General features: G+C 49.2%; 1 protein-coding gene across 3 annotated transcripts in view; it reads left to right on the plus strand.

Annotated features, from left to right (window-relative positions):
* The window catches only part of FRMPD3 (FERM and PDZ domain containing 3), an 80,188-nt gene that overhangs the window by 859 nt on the left and 65,219 nt on the right, over positions 1-14,110 (plus strand). The gene's annotated exons all lie outside the window — the stretch shown is intronic.

Below are 14,110 nucleotides of genomic sequence, written 5' to 3' on the forward strand. Positions count from 1 at the left end.
CGGGCTTCGAGACGCCTGCACCCCCTCGCACACACCCCCACCCGGGGCCCCAGCTTCCCCAGGGCCCAGCCGCCCTGGCTGGCCTGCCCTGCTGCCCTGGAATGGTCTCAGCGTTCACGCAGCATCGCGGGACTTAGAAACAAGACCACCCTATCAGGTGGTGCATTACCTGTAGAAACCTCAGCAAATCTGGAAATGCTGGGGCATACCTGTCACTTTCTTTTCCTGAGCTGTGTAAAATTCAAGGGCGGAGGGAGGGGGGGGATGGCTGAGTTCATAAGTCACTTAGCCTCCTGCTCAGAAAAGACCCCCATCTCCCTTCCGTTCCTCTGCCCCCAGTCACTCTTCTTTGCTGAGAGCACTGATGATCACAGTAGGCACATTGCTTTTGTGCCAAGCATTGGGCTAACAAGCTTTTAGGTAGCAGTAAGAGTCCGTGTTCAAGAAGAACAGTAGCTGGCACTCACTTGGGGCTTTCTGTGTGCCTAGCACATGTAGTATATTTAATCTTCACAACAAAGCTGTGAGGTAGATCCTCACATTAGCACCATTTTACAGATGAGGAAATTGAAGTGATGGAAACTGAGAGGTGGACAAGCCCAAGGTCCCACAGCAGGGGAGAAGCAGAGATGGGATCTCCACCCCCCCCCCTCCACTGTTACCCATGAGAAATGTTGTGAGAAATTGGCTTTAATGAAGTTGTAGAATGGTTTGTTTTCCCTACAGAAAAAGTTTATTTATTCTGTAGATTGGAAGTTAGAGCCCAAGGTCCAAATGGATTTGAACCACCTTCATTACATTCTGTGGAGAAAGGCAAACCCAGTGGGCTGTAACAGGACAGTGGGTCCTGTTAGTAAGTGCCTAAATAGAACAAAGATCATATCATTGCTAATAGCCATTATCGATGGAGCACTCACTTTGTATATTTAATCTTCACGGAGATACTTTTAAGTAGGTACTATCATGAGCCCCATTTTACAGATGAGGGAACTGAGACTTTGGAGGTTGAGTAACCTGTCACAGAATTGGGATTCCAGCCCACATCCCAGGCTGGAGCTAACCTTTGGCAGATTTGTGCAAGAGGCAGACGTTCCCCCATCACCTACCTGAGCTGGGCCCCTTGAGCTGTGCCCTCCCCAGCCAGTTGCCCAGAGCTCTGCACCATTCCCTCCTTTCCTCAGCCCCTGTTTGCATGAACAAAGGGATCGTACAAGTTGTAGAAGAAAGGGCTTCCCAGAAAACATGCGGCATTCTGTGTGGATTTGGGTTTTGTTGTTGTACTAAGTGCCGTGTCTGCAACATCAAGAAGTTGTTCTGCTTTATAAGTTTTATTAATTAGACAAGTGTCTGGTCTGCTGGCTTGGAGTTGTTAATCCAACATTATGGCTCTATCTGAGTACCTCTGCTAGGAATTATTTTCTGAAAAGTTTTTAGAGCCTTGCTTGCAATGCTGAGCAAAGCCATCTTCCCACCTTCTGGGGAAGGAGAGGGGGCTTGTGTCTTGTCCAGGATTTCAGTAGTAGGAAATACTGCTAACGCTTGAGTAGTCTTATTGCTGTCCTATTGATAGTCAGCCCTCCTACCCCCAGGATGGTCCCCGTGGGGTGAACAGAATGTGGCCGGGTCCCAAGGGGAGGGGCTCTTCTGCGTCACATGTGGCCCTGCGGGGGGACTCCACCACTGGCCCTGGCCTAATAAATAGAGCTGGCTTCAGTGGGCCCTCTTCAGTATGGCCATACTAGGGCATGTGAGCTTTGTGACTTTGGTCTCCATTACTGTGGATGCATTTCAGTGCATCTGCTGGCAAGCTACCCTTCCCTTTTCTTTCTCTGTTGTGAGAGGGGGGCCTTCCATGTGTAGCTTTTGGGCAGTGCATAGATGTATGGCTGGTAACCCCAGCGCTGGGCTGTGTCCCTAGTCATCAGTGTGGCCTCCCTGAGTGCCCCGCCACATCTCCGAGGCCACGTGAAAGGAGCCAGTAGGTAGCGCAAGTCCTCTGCCCTCATTCCTGCAACCAGAAATTGAAGATTCCCTTCAGTTTTGCCTGAATTTGTTCCATTATTTCTTCTTTTCATTGCAGAGGCTTAAAAACCTAGAGGTTTCCCCCGTTCCTATTATTTGTTTGCTGTCAAATTTGACATTCCTTTCCTGGAATGTCCTTCGCCTTGACCATCTGCGGACTCCTATTCACCTTCACCACTCAGCTTAGTTGGAGGGGACGGGGAGGGGCGTCTGCTGGAAGTCATGGGGGTGGTGGGGAATGGGCCCTCCTCCGGAGCTCTCATAACATCCTCTGCTGCCCCTTGTGGTTCCAAGTGACACATGGTTTTATGTTTGTTCACACACCTGCTCCCACCTCAGACCACAGCCTCTCTGAAAGGGAGAGACGGGGACTGTTTTATCTTCATATTGCCAGTACCCAGCACCATGTCTGGCACATAGGAGGTACTTGGTAAATTTTTGTTGCATATATGAATAAATGCATGAATGAATGCATCTAAACTCTGGTGGAGGGAGCCCGTGACTCAAGCAAGAGTCTCTGCTATTGTTCCCCTTACAAGGAAGGAGATAGGAGCGAACTAGCATTATTCTACAATCGAGTCCCAGCTCTGCAGATTTTAATCACTGAAAAAAATACAAATACACTGTAATGCCAAAACTTGAATGCTTGGGGAAGGGCTTTTATGGTCAATAGAATGTTCTGGGTAACTGAGGGTTAGGCAAAAAAGCTACACACACACGTGCGCACACACACACACACACACACACACACACACACACGCCTTTTTTCCTTACCCTTTTTGGTTCTTTGTAAAATGCCTGGGTCTGGTTTTCTACCTTAGTGAGTCAAGTCTGGGGTCCATCGTTGAATCTGTGTTGCTGAGGAGGGAGCCTGCAAGTTCTCAGGATCCCCTAGGATTCTGTCTCCCCCAAGTCTGGTTGGAGAGTAGGGTGCGATCTCCTTACCACCCCCACCTCCACCCAGAGACAAGCCCACAGGCCCTTAGAAGTTTGCAAATTTACTGCCCTTCACCTCCAGGAAACAGACAGCACCCCCTTACCAGCCTAACAACACAGGTGAGGTGCAGAGTGTTTGTGTGCTAACTCATGCTCTCTGATATAGTAACAGCACTTGCCCTTGCCCTTGGCTTTTATTCTTAGGTAGAGAGTTCACCAACCTCCCTCTCCCTTTTCTGATTCCATAAGAGCTTCCTTTTCTTTTTTTAATGTTTATTTATTTTTGAGAGAGAGAGAGAGAACACACACACACACACACACACACACACACACGAGTGGGGGAGGGGCAGAGAGAGAGGGGGACAGAGGATCCGACTGCTGACAGCAGTGAGCCTGATGCAGGGCTCAAACTCATGAACTGTGAGATCACGACCCAAGCCAAAGTCAGATGCTCAACTGACTGAGCCACCCAGGTGCCCCAGGATTTTCCTTTTCTTTAGGAAAGACCTTATAATTTGTTCTTCTCTCTCAGCAGAAAGATGCAATCAGGCAGGAGAGAAGGGGTCTCGGCCTGAAGCTGTATTTGGCATCTCTGGACACCTCCAGACAGGGTGATATGAGTTTATCAGGCCTCTGCTCACATAGCCTCTTTTGTGGAGTTGCTCTTGGCCTGATTTCTGCACTGCCCCCACCTGGGTACTCCTGGATGGACATCTTGAAGATAGAGCACAGGGAGGAAGCTGAAGATTGCTCCTGTCTTCTCCCTCACCAAAGGTCAGCCTGGTGCCTGCTGGGCATGGTGCCTGAGCTTCAGGTTCCACCTGCATCGTGTCAGGCAAGGAGGGGGCAGATGGGCATCTAGGCAAAGCCATGGGATAGATATGCCTTTCTCTCTCCAGGAATGTCTAGACTGGCCTGCCCATCTCCTCCTAAGCTCCCCAAGGGGCCACTGGGGAGAAGACCTCTTGCCCCAGCAGAACCAGACATGAGAGAGAGGAAGAGGGAGAGTAAACCTCTCAACTTCCCGCTTCCTAGCTAACCTCTCCTGGCACCCCCTCCCTCACTCAAGCTGTTATCTCCGTGCCCCTGCCATAGCCCCCCCTGCTCCCTTCTGTCTCCAGGCCTGCTCTCAGTGCCCTCCCTCTGGACTGGCCCAAATATGGCCCCTCCTCTAGAAAACCTTCCCCTGCTGCTTCTGGAAGTCAGCAGAGGGTGGACAAGGGTGAAGTAAACAACTTCCAAGGTCCCTGCCAACTCTGAGATTCGGCTGTTTGACCAGAGTCAAGAGCTGGGGGCATCCTAGGCTGGTGGCCCAGGCTGTCAATGCCTGACAGCCTCACGGAGAGGAGGGAGACTACACAGCCAGCCAGCTGAGTAGGCCCTTGTTTGGCTTCAGGAGGCTTTGCTGGGAGCCCTGTATATCCAGAGCCTGCCAGGCAGCCCCCAGAGGGGTGCTATTTGGGCCCTGGATCTTTGGCTGCTAGAGGCAGCTACTTGTTGGGATGTTCCCAGCAGCTCCTGCCCACACCTGCTCCCCCTATCCAGCCTCCAAGCCTTGTTTACAGTTCAGTCCTTGGCAGACTAGAGGCTAGGATCCAAGAGGAGAGAGAGATCTGGGTGGCCAGGGACCCTCTCCTGGCTTAGCATTCTGTGCCAGAGCGCTGAAACCCAGCCTGGCCTCCGAGAGATGTGTTCACTGAGGGGAAGAATTCAGGCCTGCTGCTCCCTTCCATGCCAACTCCACTTTTCCCATCATGACCATTCCCTCCCAGCTTAAAGAATTCTCTCCCCTCCCTATTTTCTCCTCTTGATCTCATTCTCTTTCCCAAGAATAATACAGCCTCTGGTCGCTGGGGGATCAACCCAGGTCAGGATGGCACCCCAGGTGTCTTCCTCAGGCTGTTTCAGATGTGCCCTTGCTCACCACGTCCCTATCTGTGAAATGGGGAGGGCCATCGTGGTGTCACTATGGCATAACCACAGTGCCCCTTCCCAAAGAGCTTGAGCACCCCAAGTCCCATATCAGAAGGCTCTGATTGTCATGTGACCCTTTTGCAGCTGCAGGAGACTGAGGGCAGAGCTGGGAGTGGCCCAAGGGCATTTAGAGAGCAGGTGAGGCACTGGAGTGGCCCCCAAAGAGCCAATACAAGTTGGTGGAGTTGGTGGAGTTGGTGGCCATGGGTTCTCTGTTGGCCTCATCTTCCTCAAGCCTGTCCTTTGTCCTTCACTGTCTCTGAGGCCCTCCTCTTGTCTCACATCTCTACTTCTGTGTTTTTCTCTGCCTCTTGTCATGCCCCCACCCCAGCTCTGTCTGGCCCCCTTTCCCACTCAGCTGGCTTCCCCTCCATTCCTCTCTCTCTTCCCCTCTGGCTCGATCTCTGCCTCTGCCTCCCTCGAGAAATACTTGGTGTGGTACATGGAAGGTGGGATCAGGGGTGCCCAGGGCTCTCTGGAGTGATGTGACCCCTCCTTTAAGCTTCCGTGAATATTTCCTTGCTCCTGTTCGCCCTCCCTGCCTCTGCCAGTGACAAGTGAGCAGGGGCTAAAATACAAGGATCTCCTTGCTAACTCCCACAGCTCAGTGGCAGCAGCTTCAGACCTTGTGACCCACAGTGCCATATGGCATCAGCCTCACATCTGGCACAGTCCTCACATCTGTCACTGGGCTAGCAGCCCCAGAAGGAAGGGTTTAGGAGTATGTCTAGGCCCATTAGACAACATGTCTGAGTCTATTGGATGTGTAGCCCCTGAGGGGAGAAGTAAGGAGGAGCAGGGGGGTGGCTTCCCAGAGGGTCCTCTGCAGCATCTGCTCAGAGGCATCATCTGAGCATTGGTCTTTTGTGAGGTGACTCCAGGCTTCCAGGTATTTGTGGAAGGACAGATAGCCTCTGGCTCTCTACCTTCCCCCTTGTGACCTGCTAGAACAGGTGACAGGTGTTCTCCATCCCAGCCCACTGGGGAACAGCAACTGTTTGGACAACCAGAAAATGAATCCAGACACAAGCAGGTTTTCTAGAAGATGCCTCTTCATGCTCAGCTGAGGAGGAAGTTGCAGGGCCATGAAGAACTGGATGGTAATAGGGAGGCAGCCCTCAGAAAATAACCAGATCTGGGGTGCCTGGGTGGTTCAGTTGGTTAAGCATCTGACTTCCGCTCAGGTCATGATCTCAAGGCTCATGAGTTCGAGCCCCAGGTCGGGCTCCTCACTGGCAGCACTGAGCTCGGTTGGGATTCTCTCTCTCTCTCTCTCTCTCTCTCCACCTCCCCACTTCTGCTTTCTCTCAAATAAACTTAAAAAAAACCGGATCTTCTACCCAGTAGGAGACTGCTAGGAGTGGGAAGGGCTATCCAAAGCCATCCTGTCCAACCTCCAGGCCTCTGGCCGTTCTGAAAGAATTATTTGTCCTTTAAAGAAACATTCTTTTCCTGAGAAGGAATAAGTGTTAGATTTCTCACCCTCATACCCCTAAAAGGACTGGAGCCATGCCAGCTTCCATTTCTTCTTAGATCGTAGTTCTCCTATACTTTTCCTTTCACTCCATTTGCTCCCCACCTTTGTATTTGGCCAGAGATGTTGAGGGGTTTCTCCTACCAGCCAGACTCCCCATCCAAAAACCTGTCTTTCACAGGCTGAGACAGAACCAGTAGGCATTTGATAATGAATTGCATGGAGTGGCCTAGGGATCATAATTTGTATGCCTCAGAATCACTCCTACCCAGGCATACATCAATCCATTTAGAAAATATTTATTAATCACCTGCAATGTGCCAGGTACCATACTAGGTGGTAGAAATGCCATGTTGAACAAAAGAGACACAGTCAATACTCTTATGGAGTTTCTAGACAAATAATCACATAAATGAATATATATCATGATGAGACTCCTGAGGGAAATAAACAGGCTGTAGTGATGGGGATAACCAAGGCAGAGTTCTCAGGGAAGGCCTCTGGCCTCTGTGAGGAGGTGATACTTAAGTGGGGACCTGAAGGGTGAAAGATCAACCATGTGGAGAATGGGAAAAGAATTTTCCAGGCGAAAAAGGAATGCCAAGTGGGAGGGCCTTGAGGTGGTAGAGAACTTGATGTGTTCAGAAATGGAAAAAAACACCAGTGGGGCCAGATTGTACCAGGCAAGAGTAAGAATAGCTTAAGAAGGGTTTGGCAAGGAGGACAGGAGGAGATCACACAGGGTCTCTCACAGGCCATGAAGGAAGAATTTGGATGTTATTCACTTGTAGTGGGAGACATGTGCAGGGTTTTGAGCAGGAGGAGAGCAGCAGGATCTGATTTGGACTTTGCATTATCTATACAGACCAGACTGAAGTGGGGGCAACCGTGGCCTCAGGGAGACCAGGACGGAGGCGTCTGCAGCAATCCAGGGGACGGATGATAGTTACTTGAACAGGGTGATAGCCGTGGAGATGGAGAGTGTTGGTCAGATTAAGAAGGAACAGCGACCAAGACTTACCAAGGGATTTGCTGTTGGGGGTGGGGGGGGGAGTGGTGATGGAAAGGGAGGGACAGGACTCAAGAATGACTCCAAGGTTTCTGGCTTGAGTTATTAAAGAGATGATGGTACCATGTACTGAGATGAGGAAAGCTGAGAGAGGCCTAGACTGGGGGGCTTGAGTTATTAAAGAGATGGTGGTGCCATGTACTGAGATGAGGAAAGCTGAGAGAGGCCTAGACTGGGGGGCTTGAGTTATTAAAGAGATGGTGGTGCCATGTACTGAGATGAGGAAAGCTGAGAGAGGCCTAGACTGGGCCTAGACTGAGTTCAGTTTTGGACATGTTAAGTTTGAGAACTCTGTGAGACATAAAAGCAGAGATGACAGAACAGATCATTGGAATATAAGAATTTGCGAGCTCACAGAAGAGGTGTGAGTAGAATACAAATTTGGGATCGTGTGCATACAGGTTGTATTTAAAGCCAGGGGACTGAGGAGGGGCGCCTGTGTGGCTCAGTCAGTTAAGCATCTGACTTTGGTTCAGGTCATGATCTCGCAGTTCATGAGTTCAGGCCCCACATTGGGCTCTGTGCTGACAGCTTGGAGCCTGGAGGCTGCTTCAGATTCTGTGTCTCCCTCTCTCTCTGCCCCTGTACCGCTTGTACTCTGTCTCTCTCTCTCTCAAAAAAAAAATAAATAAATAAATAAAGATTAAAAAAAATTTTTTAAAAAGCCAGGGGACTGAGGAGACCACCTGGAAAGAGAGCAGAGAAGGAAGGCCTGAGACTGAGTTGGGAAGAATGGCAATATCTAGTGATTCAGTAGCAGAGGAGAAGCCCACCAAAGAGACGAAGAAAAAAAAAGTGGGCAGAGAGGTTGTTGGAGACTCAGGAGACCATCACAGAAGTCAAGAGAGAGTACTTCAAGGGAATGGCCAACTCTGTCCAAAGCCAGTGAGAGGTTGAGTAAGATAAAAACTGAGAGTTGACCTTGAAAGGCCATTGATGACCCTAACAAGAGCAACTCTATGGAGTGATGGATGTGGAAGCCAGATTATAATGGGTTGAGGAGCAAGGGGAAGATGTCAAAGTGGAGACAATATGTGTGGAAAACTCTTGAGCAGTTTTTCTGTGATGGGGAGCAGGACAAAGGGACAGTGTAAGAGGACTGTGGCATGGAGGGAGGTGGTTTCAGTTTTTTCTCTTAAGGATGGGCTATTTCCATCAGCATGCTAGCATGATTCTAGAGAGGCGGAGAGATTGATGAGTTACAGAAGAGATTGAATGCCCAAAGGAGCAAATCCTTGAGATGAGAGGGGATGGTACCAGAGCATAAATGAAGAGATGTGCCATTAGTAGAAGAAAAGAAACATACTCCATTTTAATTGGAGGAGAAAAGGAATTTGGGGTACAGGTGTAGGCGGGGTGGAGTATAGACTCGGTGATGGTAAGATGAGGGAAGGAGCTCTCACTTGATGGTTTGTGTTTCCTCAATCACGTACGGACAAGGTCATCAGCCAAGGCATGTTGGGACCAATGGAGAGATGCAGAAGATTGAGCAAAGAGGAGGAATTATGAAATAATCACCTTAGAGAGTGAGAAAGTGGTGGCCAGACAGCACTGTGGGCCCACACCAGGTTTGAGACCGTGAATATAAAGTGAAAGCCTTGGACTCCACCATGTGTTTTTTTTCTCCAACTGCCTTCAGGTACTTGGATGCAGGCACAGAGAATGCATATGGTTGAGGTCATTGAGGAATGAGGTTTTGCATGGCAAGAATAGCAAAGGACAAGGAAATAAGGGAGTTAAAGGCAGGTGCAAGAGAATGGTCATAATGGTAGACCAGGAGCTCTAATTTGGACATGAAGGGAAACAAAGATAAGAGGGAGCTTCAAGGACAGTAAGAAAGTAAATATGGGAGGGGTGCCTGGGTGGCTTAGTCAGTTAAGCTCAGGTCATGATCTCGAGGGTTCATGGGTTCAAGCAGTGCATCAGGCTCCCTGCTGACAGTACAGAGCTGGCTTGGGATTCTCTGTCTCCCTCTCTCTCTGCCCCTCCCCGACTCTTGCTGTTTCTGTCTCTCTCAAAATAAATAAAGAAACTTAAGGAAAAAAAAGAAAGTAATTAGGAGAAAGGTTTCAGGAAGGCGTCTCTGAGGAGGTGACATTTAAGCTGAGACCTGAATGGAACACAAAGAATGGAAGAAGAGATTTGTAGGAAAAGGGAATCCCAAGTGGGAAGTGAATAAGTGATCATGATGCTTCTAGTTATTTCTGCAGTGGGAGTCCCGTGGGAGGTAAACTGCCAGGATAAATGGGATAGGAGCAAATGGCAGGTTGGAGAAGGAGACTGGGGAGGTGGTGCAGTATCTGATGACCACCCAAAGTCTAGGTGTGACGATAGAGCGAGTAACCGAGTGAAGTGGGGGAAGCAGTTGCTGAAGGCCTCACCATAGCCATGTGCATGTTCAATTCACTAACAATGATATCAAGAGTATGCAGTGGGCACAGCCATTTGGATGGTGGTTATCAAAAAAGAAAAACAGAAAATAGTAACAAGCGTTGACAGGGATGTGGGGAAATCAGATTTTGCATTGTGGTTAAGAACGTAAAATGGTGCAAAGCACCTGGGTGGCTCAGGCATCTGACTCTTGATCTTGGCTCAGGTCATGATTTCATGGTTTGTGAGTTCAAGCCCCACGTTGGGCTGTGCACTGGCAGCTTGGAGCCTGCTTGGGATTCTCTCCTCCCCTGCTTGCTCTCTCTCTCTCTCTCTCTCTCTCTCTCTCTCTCTCTCTCTCTGTGTCTTCAAAAATAAACATTAAAAAATCTTTTAAAAAAGAATGTAAAATGGTGCAGTCACTGTAGAAAATGATAGAGCAATTCCTTTAAAAAAATTCAACATAGAATTACTATATGACCCAGCAATTCCACTTGTAGGTATATACCCAAAAGACAGGAAGGCAAGGACTCAAACAGATAACTATGCACTCATGCTCACTGGCAGCTTTATTCATAATAGCCAAAAGGTGGAAACAACCCAACTGTCCATTGACACATAAATAAGATGTACCACACACATACACATGGAGTATTATTTAAACTTTAAAAGGAAGAGAATTCCAACCCATGCTCTCATACAGATGAACTTTGAAGACATTATGCTAGGTGAGATAAGCCAATTAGAAAGGGCCAAATGTTGTAGGAGTCCACTTACATGGCTTCCTAGAACAGGCAAATCCATAGATACGGAAAGTAAAATGGTAGTTGCTAGGTTCTGATGGGGAGAGGGGAATGGGGAGTTGGTGTTTACTGGGTCCAGAGTTTCACTCTGGCATGATGAGAAAGTTCTGGAGATAGATGTTGGGGATAGTTGCACAACAATGTGATAAAATTGATGCCACTGAATTGTATGCTTAAAAATGATTAAAATGGTCAATTTCATGTTATGTATATCTTACCACAATAAAATAAGAATTGGAGTAGATGGGAAGATCACACGTGACCAGGAACCGAAGTCCTCAGTGAATGTGGGGGGACTACTCAGGAAGTTGTAGATAGCAATGGCGGGACAGAAAGGGTGGTAGGGGTGGGTGGCAGGTGTGTTCCTCAAAGGAGCAGGATTTTTTGCAAAAGGAAAGAGGAGTAGTGGCTCGAAGGTGGCATTGGCAAGCACGGAGGACACCTACCCCACGTGCAGGTCTTGAAGGTCTTGAGTTTTGAGCATGAAAAAAAAAACCCAGCTTCCATTTGAGAGGGCTGGTGGGCAAGTGATGTCCTCAAGGAATAAATCAGACCTTCATTGGGAGAGGAGGTGAAGGGTACTTTCAGAGAAGAAATTGACAACATCGGAGAATTTGCTGTGCTCCAGAGGGCAAAATGGAAGGGTTGGAAGGGACAAGAGTGGCATTAGTGTACAAATAGACCACTGTGGGGAGGAGAGTCTGGGTTCTGAGGGGTTACCAGAGGTGAGTGGACATCTTTCTGGTGATGACTGAAATTAACAGGCACGTGGGGCCTTATGAGCTGAGTCTCCCTTAGGGGAGGGTGGACTCAGAGGTGTATGGGAAGTCAGTTCTGAGGACTAGGTCTCCACAATGTGTCCCCTCTGATGAGGTGACTCAAGGGAGGCTGCTTTGACAAGACAACACAGGGACGCATCTCCATTCACTTGCATAGAAGCAGTCTGCTGAAGCCTCCCGCCCCGTCTCCTCGTTGCCTGCTGGGCATCTGCTCAGTCCACAGGTTCTTGGCAGAAATGGTGTAGGAGGGGCACCTGGGTGGGTCAGTAGGTTGAGCGTCAGACTGTTGATTTCGGCTCAGGTCATGAACTCAAAGTTCATGGGTTTGAGCACCCGTGTCAAATCCCACATCCCTGTTTGGGATTCTCTCTCTCCCTGTCTCTCTGACCCTTACCCACATGCATGTGCATGCTCTCTCTCTCTCTCTCAAAATAAATAAATAAACTTAAAAAAAAAGAAAAGAAAAGAAACGATGTAGGAAGATTAGCCCTGGAGTCCCACAGACGTGGGTTAATATTATGGTCCCACCACAGTATGTACAGGTATATGTCCTGGAACAAGTTGCTTAATCTCTCCTCCTAAATCTCAGTTTCCTTGTCTGTAAAGTGGCAGTAATACTGCCTCCTTAGAGGTTGTTGGACAGTGCCTGGTGCATAGTGAGTCCTCAGTAAATGGCGGCTATTGTTGTTTTCTGCACTGTCCGCTCTTTCTTCGTGTTCCTTGCCTTAGTCCCAGATGTCTCGCGCACTCAGGCTGTCCTTCTGCTGACCAAACTCTTCAGTAGGGCTAAGTAGTGCCTAATCTATCCAGATCTTTCTCTCCTTTTCCCTAATGCAACCTTACTTGTCTTACTTCATATCCATTTAGAGCCTTCCCTATTTTCTTCTGGGATAAATTGGATTCAGCCAGTGAGTCCTTTGTTGGCATGACTATGTGTCCTTTTTCCAAGAAAGCATTTGTATTCTAACTGGGGCCTTCAATGACATAACCCAATGGAATAAAAGCACCTCAGTCCTCCCTCCTGATTGTGGCCTTCCCATTGTCTGAGAATAGTGATCTTTAAGATCCTTGTTTCTCCAAGTGTGGTCTGCAGACCGACAGCATGGGCACCACCCTGGAATTTGCTAGAATCTCAGACCCTACTCCAGACCTACTGCATCAGAATCATTCTAGCAATGCCCCTAGGTGATTCGTATGCACATTCGAATTTGAGCAGCATTGCTAGAGTAAGAAGCAGCTAGCCAAAGCAAGGGCTCCTTTACAAGAAGAGTTTGTGTCCAAGCTCCTTACAAGAGGACTCCCAGAGCAGCTGCTTCAGAGCCCCAGGGATGGGGCTCCCATCCCCAACACCAGGAATAGATGGCATCTCCTGGGGGCCCAGCTGCCATGCTGGATCTCGAGCATCTGGGAGAGTCAGGCTCCTGTGATTGGAATCAGACAGCTAATTGGCCCCACAAGGCTCCAAATCCTGCCAGTTGTGAGGGGAGGGACAAGACTCCCCAAGGAGCCAACCAAACATAAAGAAAAGGGAGCTAAAGGCAAGGAGGGATGGAGAACTAAAAGCTGATGCCTGGGAATCTAGCTGTTACATTTCTATCTTCCTGCCCAGAAGTGTCAGGGAAAGAGCATTAGCTCAGAATCAATCCATCTTCTTAGTTCTCTTGTCCTTTAGCCACGTCCTGCCTAACAACAGTTGACAGTAGGAACTCCAGCTACCAGTCTCTCTCTGGATGGCAGGAGGGATCTGTTTAGCCCACAGAGGAACTGGTGTCAGGGCGTCCACAGAGAGCCAAGTCAGCTGATAGTTGGACCAGGAAAAGAGCTGCCTGAGAAATGAGGGGACAGAGTCCATCGTGGGGTGGCCTCTTGCCGGCAAGAAGTTGCTGGGGGAAGGGCCTGGGTTTGGTGTGAAGCCGGTGAAGTTTATCTGCAGCTCCCTTCCCCTTGCTCCTCCGGCCACCCTGAAAGAGGCTACCAGTAATATCACCACCTCTAAATCTGCATGATGCGTTTAACCTTCCAAAGTGCTTCTGTAGCCATTATCTCATTTCATTCTCCCAGCAGCGCTGAGTGAACAGGATCAGAGACATGTTAATTAGGACGTGGGCGGGCCTTCCAGACTCAGCCAGGACATGGGGTGCTGCTGGCCGCGGGCTTGGGCCAGCCCTGTGGTGAAGACTGAACAGGGAGAGGGTCCAGAACCCTGAGTGGCTGTGGGTGGGGGTGCCAGGATTGTGGGCCCCCTCCGAGAGATTTGGTTCCAGCTGGGCTGCTAATGTGCTTAGCCTCCATGGGTCACTTAGCCTGGAGGCTGGGATGGAGGAGGAGCAGTCACCAAGCCTATTTGGCAGGATAGTTAGAGACTGGGAGGAGATAATGGATGTGAAAGCACCTTTTCTCAGATGAGGTAATGGGTGTAAAAATGAAAAGAACCACTTGGCTATAAAGTGTCGTTATTGTTAGGCAGAAGAGAAAGGCGAGGCTTTTACCCAGGTCACTGGAGTGGGGTGCAGGGACACGTTTAGAGGCCTCGGGCACAAAGGGATCAGAATAAAGGCATTGCATGTGCAGGGGCAAACAACAGAACATAGTAGGTCCCAGAAACAAAGCTGGGGCGGGGGAGGGCCACAAGCTCTGGCTGCTTCATCATTTTGCCCAGGGTTGCCCTGTTCGAGGGACCAAA

This window comes from Leopardus geoffroyi, chromosome X, assembly GCF_018350155.1.
Source record: "Leopardus geoffroyi isolate Oge1 chromosome X, O.geoffroyi_Oge1_pat1.0, whole genome shotgun sequence".
Classification (NCBI taxonomy): Eukaryota; Metazoa; Chordata; class Mammalia; order Carnivora; family Felidae; genus Leopardus; species Leopardus geoffroyi.